General features: G+C 37.0%; 1 protein-coding gene across 5 annotated transcripts in view; it reads right to left on the bottom strand.

The window, feature by feature from the left end:
• PPARG (peroxisome proliferator activated receptor gamma) overlaps window positions 1-14536 on the bottom strand; it is a 164654-nt gene that overhangs the window by 68025 nt on the left and 82093 nt on the right. The window lies entirely within an intron of this gene.

Genomic DNA, 14536 nt, shown 5'->3' with positions numbered 1-14536 from the left:
CTACAATGAAATGGCTTTATGGGAAGAAAAGGAAGGGAAGGAGTTTTGACAGTGATTAATCTTTTTCAGGCAAAGACAATAATATCTTCAGGAGCACTTACTCAATACCATTCTCCAAATTTGAGTTGGAGGGAAGAGGTGTCTAACACCTGTACCTTGTTGTCTCAAGACAATCTTAGAACAATGGTGCTGTGTACATGATTTCACAAACGGTCCTGCTCTCATTTAATTGTATCGCAACTTCATACTTCACCAATATAGGTCATTAATAATGAAAACAACAATGACTTTATGTCCACAAACTCCTTTGGTTTCTTAAAATTGAAGGTCTTAAATATATTCCCTTGATATGGAAAATGGAAAGAGAGAGACAGAAAGAAAGTCAGAAAAAAAAAAAAAAACAGAGAGACAGAGAAAGAGAGAGATATATAGAGACAGAGACAGATACATACAGAGACAGATAATCAACTGTAGTCTTTATAAAAGTCATTTAGATAGCTGAATGGAGGATATTCTGAGGTAGGGATAAAAGCTAGAAGATCTCATAATAGTCCAGGTGAGAAGTGGTCTGGTGGTCGTTGTGTGAAGGGAAAGGAGACGTGTGAAATACTGAGAAAAAGAAATGAAAATGAGGAACTGAGAATAGCACTGGGTTACCAGGAGGATGTGATGCCTTTGACTGTATTAGGGGAGTTCAGAAGAGAGTTTCCTAGCTACAACACCTTTCCAAGTTTCCTCATCTGTGACATGGGAATAATAATATTTACACTACCTATATCATCTGTTGCTAGAAAGAAAACACTTTAGAAATCTGTAAATGTGAGTTACCATTATCTCTTAATATCTCTATAATGAAAACTCTAGCTTTTTAAAAAAGAGGAATCATTTATTATTATTAAGGTCAGAGTTTTCATTCAATAACTAATAATAGTTAACATTTATATAGAACTTGAAGGTTTACAAAGCTCCTTACACAGAGTATTCCATTCACAGCAACTCTGTGAACTAGATGCAATTATCATCCCCATTTTAAAGATGAGAAAACTAAGTCTTAAAGAGCCCAAATGTTTTGCCCAAGGTCACACAGCAGAATTTTAACTCGGGATTTGCCATATCCCAATTCAGCATTCTTTGCACCCTGCCAGCCAATTGTCTCATAGCACCTCCTTTTTATATTATTTCCTTGAACAAGTTGAACAAATGTGGGGGACACCGAGGATACATTGGAAACAGATAAAAGAACTGAGAGCTATTGAGGATGAAAATCTAGCTTTGCATTTTTAGAAGAAACTTCCCAGTGAAGAAACTGCTGATTCTTCAGAAGCCCTGGGAAGTAATGCTATTTAAATAAGGCAGAACAGAGCTGCCTCCCCAAGTTTTCTGCTCGGGATGCTGGATGACACATAGTCTTCTAAATCTCTGATGAGTAATCATGGCCGGTGCAATAAAGCCAGAGGCAGGCTTGATTCAGAGCCTTTACACTGGACTTGTGACCCACTAGCTTCACTCTGTTAGACTTTGACCCTTTATATAAGAGGCATCTGTCTGACTTGGTTTACTTGGAACCAGCTCCTACTATTCAGGAGAGCAGCCAAAAATGCCAGTTACTACAAATTTTAAATTTTAACTCTTCTGTCAAGGATGAGGGGAGGAGACTGGGCTTTGGCTCTCTGAAATAAAGGGGGGAAAGACTGATGGGAAAGAGGGAATGGGCACTGGGAGTGGTATTGTTAGTAGCTACAGTAAGGAGTTATTGGTGCGCATTGGGAGGGACAGGAGTGGGATGGTTTCTATAAGAGGGTCTTTCATAGCCCCCTTTCAAAATGTGGTAAAGTCCAGCGATCTCTCCCCGAGAATAATACTTTTAAATGCACCAAATAAAAAGTTAAGGTTATATACCAGAAGCCAATGATTTTGAAAGTTATCAAAATTAACAATCCTGAGTGTGTGGACATAGGTGGAAAATTCCTGTCCAGATTAAATGGGAACAAACATATTCTCTGCCTCCTCAGTGATGAAAAGGTTTAAGAAAGAGAAGAAGCACTCCCTGACCTTGACAGGGTAAAATACTCCATATCTAGAATGATCTGTGCCTGAAAGCACCTGATTAGATGGGAAATAAGCAATATTCAAGAGACCCTTCTCCCATGTCATCACAATACCGTGGTCCAGTGGGAAAAACAATGGGGTGATTGCAGAATCAAGTCTAGAACTCACTGTGTTCTAGATCATGTTCTTTTACTAAGAAGCTCTATAATCTTGAACAAATTCCTTCATCTCTCTGAGTCTGGGTTTTTCTCATCTGAAACCTGAGGTGGTGGGATTTCCTGATCTCTGGGATCTCTTCTTGTTCTAGCATGTCGGGATTCTTTGATTCCATTCCTTATTTGATTTATTTCAATCTCACGAACAGAGGACCTGTTCTGAAAGGTTAGGGAACAGTCATGCTAAAATAAGTTTGAATTGGGAGTCTTTATGAAATAAACAAAGTGCCCAGAGAGCATTTATTTAAAGAGAGAGACAGAGTGAGAGAAAGAACTTTGAACATGCTACAGTGGTCCCCGGAGGGAATATTGGGCACTCACACTGTTCACATGTCTGAATGTCTATACAAACAAGAACCCAAACAACCCAGAGTTATCTGGATTATAGTGTAAACAGTACAGGAAAGGGGAATGTGTGTTGGTGATGGCTTAAAGGTCATCTCTCTCTTTCTCAATGACCTCCAGAGAGAAGTCAGTCTCTCACATGCTGAGAACTAATCAAATGATATCTCTCCTTTCAAAACTCACTTTCATAATGGAGCCAAAACCCCATAAAACTCCACCATTATAATCCTCCTACCAACCCCTTTCAACTTCCTGTGTCCTCCCTCCATTGATTGGTTAATTCGTGTTGCATATGTGTATATATATATTTTAAACTTTCAAAACACCCTTGAGCTCAATCTTAGGGAATATCAACTTCACCAGCTAAGATAATAGAATTTTAAGTTAGAAAGAACTTTGAAAATCATTTAGCCCAATTTTTCAAATTTTTATTTCTCCCAATAAGGGGGACTGACACCCAAAGAATGATTTCCCCATAGTAGTACAGAATACAATCAGGATTTGAATCCAGAGCGTCTGACATCTGTATCACCATCTACATTGTACTTCCTTCATAGCTCAGTAGAAAGAACATGGTTAGGGCTTGGGTTTCACTGACATAGACTATGACAACTACATACCATCCTAAAGCAGGCGTTCGGTGGAGAGTGTCCAAAGAAGGAGAAAGAGCAGAAAAAATACTGAATCTGGAGTCTGGAGACCTCTATTTGAATTCCAGCTCTGCTATCTACTTACTGTGTGATCTTGGGCAAGGTCATGACTTAACCTATCACTTATTTTCCTCATTTCTTGTTGGATTGAACAGCTTCTATGAACTCATGCAACTCTAAATCGATGACCCTATGAATACAAATTTATTTAAGTTTTAAGATTCTCTGATTAATTGCTGTACAATGATTTCATGAACACATTTGAAGTTTTCCTTGCAAAGAGACTGGAGTGGCTTGCCATTTCTTTCTCCTGCTCATTTTACAGAGGAGGAAACTGAGGCAAACAGGGTGAAGTGACTTGCCCAGAGCCACACAGCTAGAGTCTGAGGCTAGATTTGAACTTGGGCCTTCCTGACTTCCAGGCTGCAACTTTATTCACTGCATTACTTAGGTGCCTAATATTACCACTGTAACTTCCTAGAGTACCCAGTGTACTTCTGTGTTTGGAGTTGATTATATGATGTCAGATTTAAAATACATGTGCTAGGGGCAGCCAGATAGCTCAATGGATATATAGATCTGAGTCCAAATTTAGCTTTAGACACTTAATAACTGTGTAACGGGAGGGAGGGAAAGAAGGAGGGAGAAAGGAAGATGGAAAGGAAAGAAGAAAAATGGGAGGGAAGGAGAGAGGGAGGAAAGGAGAGAGGAGTCAAGTTATTTAACCCCAATTACCTCCAAAATAATAAAATAAAGTATATGTGCTTAGGATCACAGAAACAGGATTTTAAGAGTTGGAATCATTCTTAGTAAACCATTAAAATGCTGTGCTAGGGAAAAAGATATGAAAAAATCAGGGCTAAAGAAACAACTGGCTGATAACTAATATACTTGGCTAAAACCATAAAAAAATCTTTAAAAGCATATTTAATATAATGAAACAGGAAAAATTTTAGTTTACCCATAATAAAAGGTAAAACATTATCTGGATTGGAATAAGCACATATGTAGCACACATGATGTGTCAGACACGGTTCTAAATGCTTTTTACTAATATTACCTCATTTGATTCTTATAATAACCCTGTGAGGTAAGTGCTATTTTATTGTTTCGTTGTGCCCCACTCCTCATGACCCCATTTGGGGTTTGCTATTTCCTTCTCCAGTTCATTTTACAGATAAAGATACTGAGGTAGATAGAATTAAGTGACATGTCTAGGATCACTAAATGTCTGAGACAAGATTTGACAGATCTTCCTGATTCCAGGCTCAGCACTCTTTCCCCACTCTACTTCCATTTGACTCTTAACTGCTAAGTTTTACTAAGTTTTAGAACTTTCAATAATAAAATTCAGTATTAAATTTTACAAGTAAAATGCAAATTTGGGAATAATTCTATTATTAACATGTAATCTCTGATAGTCTCCCAGACAGTGATCTCAATGGGAATGGAATAAGATGATTCTGGCTTTGTTAAGTAGGTGAGAAAAATAATCAGTCCACTCTGTGCCCTCTAAGAAAACATTTTTCCTAGATGGGCATTTCCCTCCAATCACCTATTCATTCTTCCTCCTCCACGCAGCCCAGTCTCTTTGCTCTGGACACCCTGACCTAACAGCATTGCACATGCATGGAACACAGTTACCGAGAGGCACAGAGATTCTCTGCACATTTTTATTTTATTTTGATTTAGAGAAAGGTCCAAGGAGCCTGCTTCTAATTTGGTCTCTAGCAAACATAAGCTACTGTTTCTTGCCAAACTGTAAGTCGAGTAGGTGTTTTCTGTTACTCAGTGCAATTATCCATGAAAGGACAAATGAACAAAATATTTGCATGAATAACAGGCCCCTTTCTCAGGGACATGCAACCATGTCTCAATTCTCCAGCTGGGCGACACTGAGTCTTGTTGCATCAGGGCATTGCCCAGCATTTCACAATCGTTTGATATGTTTCAAGCAGAGAAACTGAAAATAACATTTTCTCCCCACCTTGCAATGCAGGGTATGGGTTTGGGCCATTTATCTTAGGCCAGCAGATTTGGCCTTACGCTGTATAATGGCCAATGAGCAGATTTTTGAAATCCACCAAAGCACGATTAATTTTGACTTAAAAAATAGAACAATCTGATAGGCGCCATCATCATTTGTGAGAAATTGGGAGTGGAGAAGGAAAAAGAATAGAATGTTAACTCAGAAATGAAGCACCAGAATACTATAGTTTGATTGCTTATTTCTTTGTAGGGAATAATCAGATGGAAACCTTTGATTCTTTTTCTGAATTTAATGGATTTTGCCAAGAGCACCTAGTCCTGCACTTCCACATCACTCTTAGCTCCTTTGTTGATAAATGCAGGATAACCAGTAGTTTTAGTGAAATAATGAGTTGTTGGAGGGGCAGAATTGCTTGCTAGGAAAAAAAAACACACCCAACTATGATTGACACTTCTAAACCCAGAGAAGTGACCTTAAGGAGTCACTTATTATTGTTATTATTTAATTAATTAGGAGCCACTGATTCCATTAATTTTCATTTCCTAGTACACTTATCAATTGGTTTTATGGTCTAGTACTCATAGTAGAAAGCATACACTCATTTCTCCAACTCCAATTTATTCTAGTTTCTGGTTCAACCAAATCATTGTTACATAAAGTAATTTGTCTAGTAACAACTGTCCAGCTCCTCTGTCACCATGTGAGGTGATTCCCAGAGAATCCTAAGAGAACTCAGAGATCATTAAGCCCAGACTTAAGAGCCTTCATATGAGAAAATGGGGGACCCCAAATGATGAAGCAATGGTTCATGGTCACACTGATAAACTTCATAACAAAACAAGGTCTAGCACTCAGACTCTGCCTCCCATGAAGTCCCCTTTCCTACTTTACCATTCTTATGAATGACACCTCTAGCTATTAGTGCCTCTCTAAGTCAACCGTCTATATACACTATGTTATCTTCTGTGTACTGATTTATGTACTGGGTCTTCCCTAATAGAATGGAAGTGCCTTGAGGGCAGAAACAGGACTTGCTCTTTTTAAATCTGTATCCTAGTTTTAACACAGTGCCAGACACTTAATAAATATTTGTTGACTGACTGGCCAATTAGTTACATAGAATATTGCTTTTTCCATGTATTCAGATGTTACTGGGTTCTAATTATTCCAGAGATATAATTTACTACATGTAAAAATAAAAATTACACTATAAAAGAATACTTTAAAATTATATAACCTTATAAAATATATTATAAGTTATTTTTTAAATAAAAATAAAATTGAAAGTTTAAAATTAAAAGCGCAGGGAATAGGAGTATTTTGATCAGTTGATCTTTCTGGGTAACTAAGGGTTGTATCAAGTCTCTTTTCCTTCGTTAACAAGTCCAGCACGATATATTACAACAAAATTGGATTGTATTTTATCTCCCACCTTCATGAATTCACAATGATACAATCCCATATTGACGATGTACTCCTTCATCTCTGACTCTAAAGATCTTTATCTTCCCTTAGGCCTCAACTTGTGTCATTGCATTATCTTTCTTCAAGTTAATTTGTATTTATTTATCTGTGTATTGGTCATAACCCACCAGAAGAAGATAACCTCTTCAAGAGAAGGGACTTTTGGGTTTTTGCCACAGTGTTTCTGCTACCTAACTGCTGCTGAATTATAATGAAGGAAAAAGAACTTTTCAATACACTTGAAAACTATCATTCTAAATGCTATTCTCACTTGATAGCCCTACGTATTTTTGTTGTTCAGTAGTTTTTTTTAATCATGTTCAACTCTTAATGACCCCATTTGGGGTTTTCTTAGCAAAGATACTAGAGCGATTTGCCATTTCCTTCTCAAGCTCATCTTACAGATGAGGAAACTGAGACAAACAAAGTCACACAACTTCTGAGTGTCTGAGGCTGGTATTGAACTTATGAAGAAGAGTTTTCCTGATTCCTTGTCCAATGCATTACTATGTCACTTAGCTGCCCGTGAGCATAGATATAAGCAGTTAGATGGCACAATACAAAGTATGTCAGATCTGGAATCAACAAAATCTGAGTTCAAATCCTTTTTGGACACTTACTAGCTGTAAGTATTCTGGTTCTAGACAAGTCATTTAATCTGTTTGCTTCAGTTTCCTCCACTGTAAGATGGAGATAATAATGGTACCTACTTCTCACAGTTGTTATAAGAATAAAATTAGTTAATATTTGAAAAACAAAACAAAATAAAAAAGCTACACAAATACAGATCATCATAATCAATTACTACTATTATTGTACCAAATGTGTACTATTCTTAGCATATACCCTGTAAGTTCTCTTTTAAAATAAAATCCTGGCATCAGCCAATTATGATGCCCTTTACACCCTTCCCTCCTCTCCCCACTATTGAATATAAAGAAAAAGGTGGAAAGAGGCCAGGTTGAGAAAGTTCTAAAATGACTAATAAAGAACCTCATAGTATCCCAGTGATTTCAATATTTGACTTTAGGTCTTTAACGTAGTTACACACAATAAAAATCAAATCAACACACCCTGTCTCAAAGGTTCACAAATTGCATTCTCTACTGCCAGCAAACAGAGGAACAGGCCTTAGAAATCAACGAATCCAATTCTTTTAATTTTTAAGCCCAGAGAGGAAAATTGACTTGTAAATGATCCAATAGTTTATTGTGGTTTTCTGCTCAGTTGGTTCTTTTTCTGCAATAGTATATTCTCCTTCCACATACATATATCATTATATATATAATGTATATAAATACACACATATTCACACACACACACGTATATATGAGTTTTCTGTGAGTACATCAATGTGATTTTTCTGACAACTCCTTTTTATTGCCTACATCTATGATTTTACCTGTGTAGAGAACTTCAATTACAGCAGCTGTCTACAGCTTAGAGCCTTTGAGAATTTCTTGGAGATTGAGAGGTTTAATTATTTGCTGATGGTCACATAATTAGTTTCAAGAACAGATCTTGAACCTAGGTCTTGAAGTACATATGCATCTTTTTTTCTCTTCCTTTGAGTTATTTTAACAATTTTGCCACACGTTCAGGTACTTCTGGGACTATCATTTTGAAAAGCTTGATTTACAACCATTAAACAATCCACAAGAGCACTGTGTTGGACCCTCTAAGAAAAAGGAAAGAATTATCCAATAAGTGCCTTAGTTGAGCCAGGAAAAATTTTAAGTGCTAAGGATGAAGACAAAAATGAAACAGAGTCTATCCTTGGGGAGTTTACATTCTGGAGGAAGGGGAATGTAGACACACAATAGTATGTGAAAAATTAAAAAAAGATCCCCAAAAGGAAAGGAGCATATTCTCTGCCCACAAAAATCTCACAACTGAATTGGAAAGATTATACTAATATAAAACACAGGTATTTTGTCATCATGAACTAGGATTATAGATGCAATAGAAATTCATGGAATCCTGAGACTTCTGCTTAGAAGGAACAAAAATATTCTGAGCATATTTTTATAAGCCTGCTAAAGAAGATTACACATGACTAATGAGAAAACAGTTCTTTTTCATATATATGAAATATACATGTTTATACAAATATAAATAAAAGAAGGAAAAAATCAGATTCAATATTTTTGACAATGAAGATTATTGAATTGAAAATTTATTCAAATGAAAGGACTTTCTTCTTATTTTTCTTTGATCAATTTATTTTCTGATGGCAGAGGTTTTTGTTGGTGAAAAAAGAATTGAATCACATACAGAGAAAATGGAATTTGGATGCCATAAATTTAACAAAGATAGAATTCTTTAGTGCATCAATCTTCCTTCTATTATATAAGAACAGTACAATTTCATACCCTTTTCCCTTTACAGTATTACAGTACTGAGAAATCTAAATTCATTGGTTCTGCAGCTTGATTTTCCCTATGTGTATTTCTGAGCTTGGCTTTGGCGAGAGCCAAAGCATTCCAGTGTACATTTATGTATTAATTTCTTTCCATTAAACCAGAAGGCACTCACTGCAAAACCTCAAATTTGGTTTTCTTCAGGGCTTACTGAATGTTTCCCAGATCACAACTCTGTTTTTACGCTTCCTTTGACTGTAGTTTTTTGGCTTAGGCCACACCTTGGCATGAGTTGTCTGCCAGTCTCTGTATTGATAACTTGCACAATGCAATCCTGAGGCTTTTAAAAAATCCAAAGATTAGAGGATAATGCCTTCATGCACATTAATTTTTGCCTCCTTAGCTGGAACTTCATGCCATCTTTCCCATGACAGGCAAGCTAAATTAAAGACTGGTTCTCCTGCCAATGTTCGCTTTCTGTATTTCTAAAGGAAGGGAATCCAAATCACCTCGTAAGGAAAGAAGGTAGAGTAGGTGCCTTTGGAAGTAGTTATTTGGTTTATACCATTCCCTGCTTCTTCTTCTTTTTTTTTTTTTTTTTTCCTTCTGGTGAATACACTTGCCCTGAAAGAAGGACAAGACTTGAAATACGTAAAAAGAAATTGGAATGGTTTCATCCTTCAATGTGTCTGTCACACTGGTCTTTACTTGTTCATGGCAGAAAGAGGAAAAATGGAGAGAGAAGTCGAGGGAGAAGAGGAAGAGAAAAGAGTATTATAAAATACTTTTCACCGGGCTCAGAAATGGGACAATAGAATGAAAGCCATTTAAAAAGGAACCAAAGATGGCTCCTTTTTGCACTCTTTTACTATTTTAGGAACTAGGGGAAAAAAAGCTCTAGGGGCAAAGTGGAGGGAGGAGAAGAAGAGAAAAGGGCATTATAGAATAATTTTCACCTGGCTCAGAAATGGGAGTAGAATAAAAGCCATTTAAAAAGAAATCAAAGATGGCTCTTTCTTGCTCTCTTTCACCATTTTAAGAACTCATGTTTAAAAAAAAAGGTCTAGAGAAAATGAGAAGGAAATTGTGAATAAGACCTTAGAGATAGAAATGAAGTCAATATCATGTGGAGTTTTGGGGGATCAAATCTCAAGATCCATATTGAGTCTAGAAAAAGGAGTTATCATCCTTAGGCTAATTCTTTTCCCCTTCTATGAGTCCATGTTATTACCAATGAATGAACTTATAAGGACAGCAGCTTTTAGTAACATGAACCAAATACTTTCAATCCAGTAAAGTATACGTATTCAGGCACTCACTGATTCACGGGCTTTAAGAGCTATGCCACAAAAGTGATATTAAAATATTAAACTTAACTTTTAACACCTTTAAGGAGCCATTAATTAATTAGCTGAGTATTTCCACCATCAATGAAGAATTTTTTTTTTTTTTTTTTGCCTTGGTAGATGGTCTTAAGGAGATTTTATAGTATTCTTTCTTTACCTAGAAGAGAACATTCTGTTATTGAGGCTCTTTGATCTGAAGCCTGTTGTTTCTTGGAATACAGATATTCATTCTACATTTGGGTTGTTGGATTGGAAAGATTAGCGTCTTCCTAGAAATTGGAGAAGCTGAAAGAACTTAGGTTTCCATGACATAACCTTTGAGAACCATTGAGCAAACCTCTCTGCCACAATGGTGAACATCAGAGGAGGATTTTAATCCTCGAATGTATCCACTTAATATTCATGAGTTCATTTTAGTAAGAATGCCATGCTAGCAAGAATGAGATACTGCGGAACAAATACTGATCTCTTTTCTTTGAAGCTGGATAAGAGGGAAAAATGAGGAAATAATAAAAGTTTTATCAGTGCTGAAAAGTTAGATTAAACCTTACATAACCAGTTGGAAAAGCAAAATAAGATGAAATAATGAGCAAAGCCTTGGAAATCCATCTGACTGCAAGGTAGTCTTCTCTCAAAAAGATCTATTGAACGAATGAATGAAGATATAAATGAAAAAGCACTTATTATGTACCAAGCACCACAATGCCAGGGATAGAAATAAAAATAAAATAAAACCAGGGCAGGAATTACCCTCAAGCAGTTTGCATTCTATTTGGGGAATTAATATGTATTAGGGAGTGGTAGACAGGTAGGAGTGTTTTGATTTTGAGCTTAGCTTCTAGCTTCCCCCACAAAATCTCCAGCTAGACAGTTCAGCCTTTAGGATTGTGGGAGGGTAGGAAGAAGAGGCCATCCTCTGTGGAGGAAGGGAGCCAAGGATGAAGAGCTAAGAGCAAAAGGAAAATCTCAAGGGGGCCAGGACAGGTATAGTAAAGGGGCTAGACACAAGGGAAAGAGATGAGAGAGAAGAGGCAAAGGAAAGGCTGGGGACAGATACGTGGTACCTGAGTGTAGACAGTCAGGAGTCTCTCCATGCATTAATTCTTCTGCTTTTACTTGGAGATTGTTTTTATAAAAGATTCTTTTTTTTTTTTTTTTTTGGTGGGGGGTGGGGGGTAGTAAGCTGGCTAAGGTGTTGGAGCACCTAGCAGAGGGGCTAGAAAGTGAGCAAGACAGCACAATCCTCAGTCTTGTAAAGTTAACAAAGATGTTTTTTGGAATGCGAATTCTATAGAATTCTTTACATAAAACTGAATTTGCTTAAAGTGAATTTATCTAAAGCTAGAACTGTATCCTCAGTTTCCCCTTTACGAAAAGTGAACTACCTGAGGAAAGGGATTGTTACACTTTTGTCCTGGCATTCACGGTAGTCCCCATAGCCAGGTTTGTAGATAGATTGCGCATCAAATACTCAACTGATTATTTGCCATTTGGGCTTTAATATACCGAAAAGATGTGCAACCAGAATTCCACGAATCAGGGTTTATGGTCGTGAAAAGTATAAGAATTCATATTGTGCCTTTATGAAAGAAAATACACGTAGAATTAAGAAAAATTGTAACTTTAAGCCAGAGCTATAGTGTTTATGTGTAGATAGTTATATTTTAAAAGTAAACACACAATAAAATAATTAACTTAGAATGTAAATAAGAATTTCTTAACATTTTTGTGTTATGGACCCTTTTAGCAGGCTAGTACAGCCTAAGGACCTTTTTCAAAATGTTTTGAAATTCATACAATAAGACACAGAAAACACCAAGTATATAATTATCCATCTGTCTGTCATTCAACTTAATCAACCAATTTAAAATAAAACAAGTTCAAGGATTCCTGTTCTAACTGCTATATCAAGTGTTATGCTTGGATCAGCCAATAATATTTTGAGATGCTTTATTTATATTGAATAAATTCAGAGGTTAGAATTTGTCCAACTGACAAATATTGTGGTAACACTGGCTGTTCTTCATATAAACATATTAGGCTCCTTCCTAAATCTTTAAGAGTTAAGAACATAAATGACATTCAAATGAACATGTGAGCCTACTCCCTTCCCTTCCCTTCCCTTCCCCAAGGGAAGGTTCCCTGGTATTTTTTGGTGTCAGTAGCATCCAGATCTTCAAGGACCCTTGACTGGATTTCTTACCTGAGCTACCCTTCACCCAAACTTAGGCTGTTGGCTATAAAGGGAGAATCAAAAAAAAAAAAAAAAAAGCAAATGGCTCAGTAGAAATTCATCTCTGCTATGAAAAGAATCCTCTGTTTACATCTCATTGGATGAAAAAGCTCTTTTCTAAGTTATTTTGAGGGTAAAGATTTGGGGGACAAAAAAAGATGTGTTTCTCTAAACAAGATCAGATAGCAGGGGCCCTTGAGTAGCTGAGGCAAGAAATATAGTCTGGAGGAATAAAAACAAATAGCATTTTCCCCTCTTTCTATGTAAAGCTAAAAGACCACACTGCCTTTAAAAACCTAATTTAATCAGTTAATAAATGGACTGAAAGAATCGGGTATCTGTAATATTCTTAGAAATATCCTTTGTGCAATCACTGGTTCTGATTTTTCATTTAAGAAATAAAGATGATGGGGCTGAGTTTTAGAGGAAAAGATGGAGCCCAAATATACCTCCAAGAACCAAAGAACTGGGGTGTAAATACTGAATGATAATCATCATCATTTTGGACATCATTTTGGACTTAGATGTCCAAAGGGATGAAAGAGAACATTAGACATGGTGAAGGGCATGTGTTTGGGTTATTTCTGAGATAATGAAGATATACATTAGCCTTTCTAGAGCAAAGGGGATAATTCTGGATAGTGGCAAGAAATAAGATGGCACAAAAAGGTGGAGCATTCATATTAAAGATCCATGGAGAGTTGACAGGTTTTCCAGAGCTTAGCACAATACTTGCACATGGGGAGGTATCATTGACAGACCAATAATGAAAGCAGTGTTTGAGGAAGGTTTATCTATTCATGATGGATTGGGAAGGGGGAGGTCAGTTAGGAAATAATCCTAACATAAGATAATAAGGGGTAATCCATCTCTAGGTAATCAACAATTAACTGTACTCAATTTACTTTATAATATAAACCATGAGCACCATGTGGGAACCTTCTATATTAGAACCCTGACAATTCCTTGCTCACCTCACATTTGCATGGGTGTACAACTACTCAGGTGGCCATTTGGCCCTAATTTTGAGGTCAGCAGGGGTGGATTGCAGATGCAATCAGGCAGAGGTACAATTTCTGTATCTTTAACCTGGTGCAGGTGCAAAACTGCACCCACAAGAAGAAGTAATCTGATGGAGGCTTCGAGACAATTTGGCTCTATTTAAATGAATGTGAATCACCCTTTGCCAAAGATGCTTCCATGACTGGACCCTATTGTGCTGGGGAAGCCTGTGCCATAGTAACCAAAGGGCACGTTCAGAACTTGACAGCCTCTGAAGAGCAGCACTGGTAGGGGGCCTAGAAGGAGGTGAAAACAAGTTTCTGACAAATTCTGTGGCCTTTGCTTCCCGAATAGCCAAAGCTTCTGGAAAAGAAGAGAAAGGAGTAAGTCCTCCTTCCTTTCCTTACTCTTGTGCTACACAAATTCAGAATTAAACCATAGGGAAACATAAAATCTTAAGTGTGAAGTTGACCAAAATATGACTTCTATAAGTTATGTTGTCAATAAGCCACTTTTTGCATGCAAACAAGCATTCTTTAAATGGTTGGGGTTTTTTGAGGGGGCATCTTATCCTATGATAACTCCAGAAAACTGTCAAATAAGGAAATTCCCTCTATCAAAGCAGATCAGCACCTGTTCTACCAAGAGTTCTATCAAGACTCTTTCCTGAGATGCTGAGATGCAAGTTTCCATAGCCAGAACCTGGTCAGAGGCCAGCTTCACACACAGGTCCCCCTCACTTTCAAGGAGGCTCTCCCTCCATCAGGCAAGGCTGCCTCTATAATGGTAATTTATCTTTCAACTCCAAGTCTGAAAGGTGTAGGAAGAAACAAAAATAGAGAAAGGAGTGGTTGTCCTGGGAGAATCCTCAACCATATTATT

The sequence above is a fragment of the Antechinus flavipes genome, chromosome 1, assembly GCF_016432865.1.
Source record: "Antechinus flavipes isolate AdamAnt ecotype Samford, QLD, Australia chromosome 1, AdamAnt_v2, whole genome shotgun sequence".
In the NCBI taxonomy this organism is placed as follows: Eukaryota; Metazoa; Chordata; class Mammalia; order Dasyuromorphia; family Dasyuridae; genus Antechinus; species Antechinus flavipes.
This window is presented reverse-complemented; position numbering and strand designations above follow the sequence as displayed.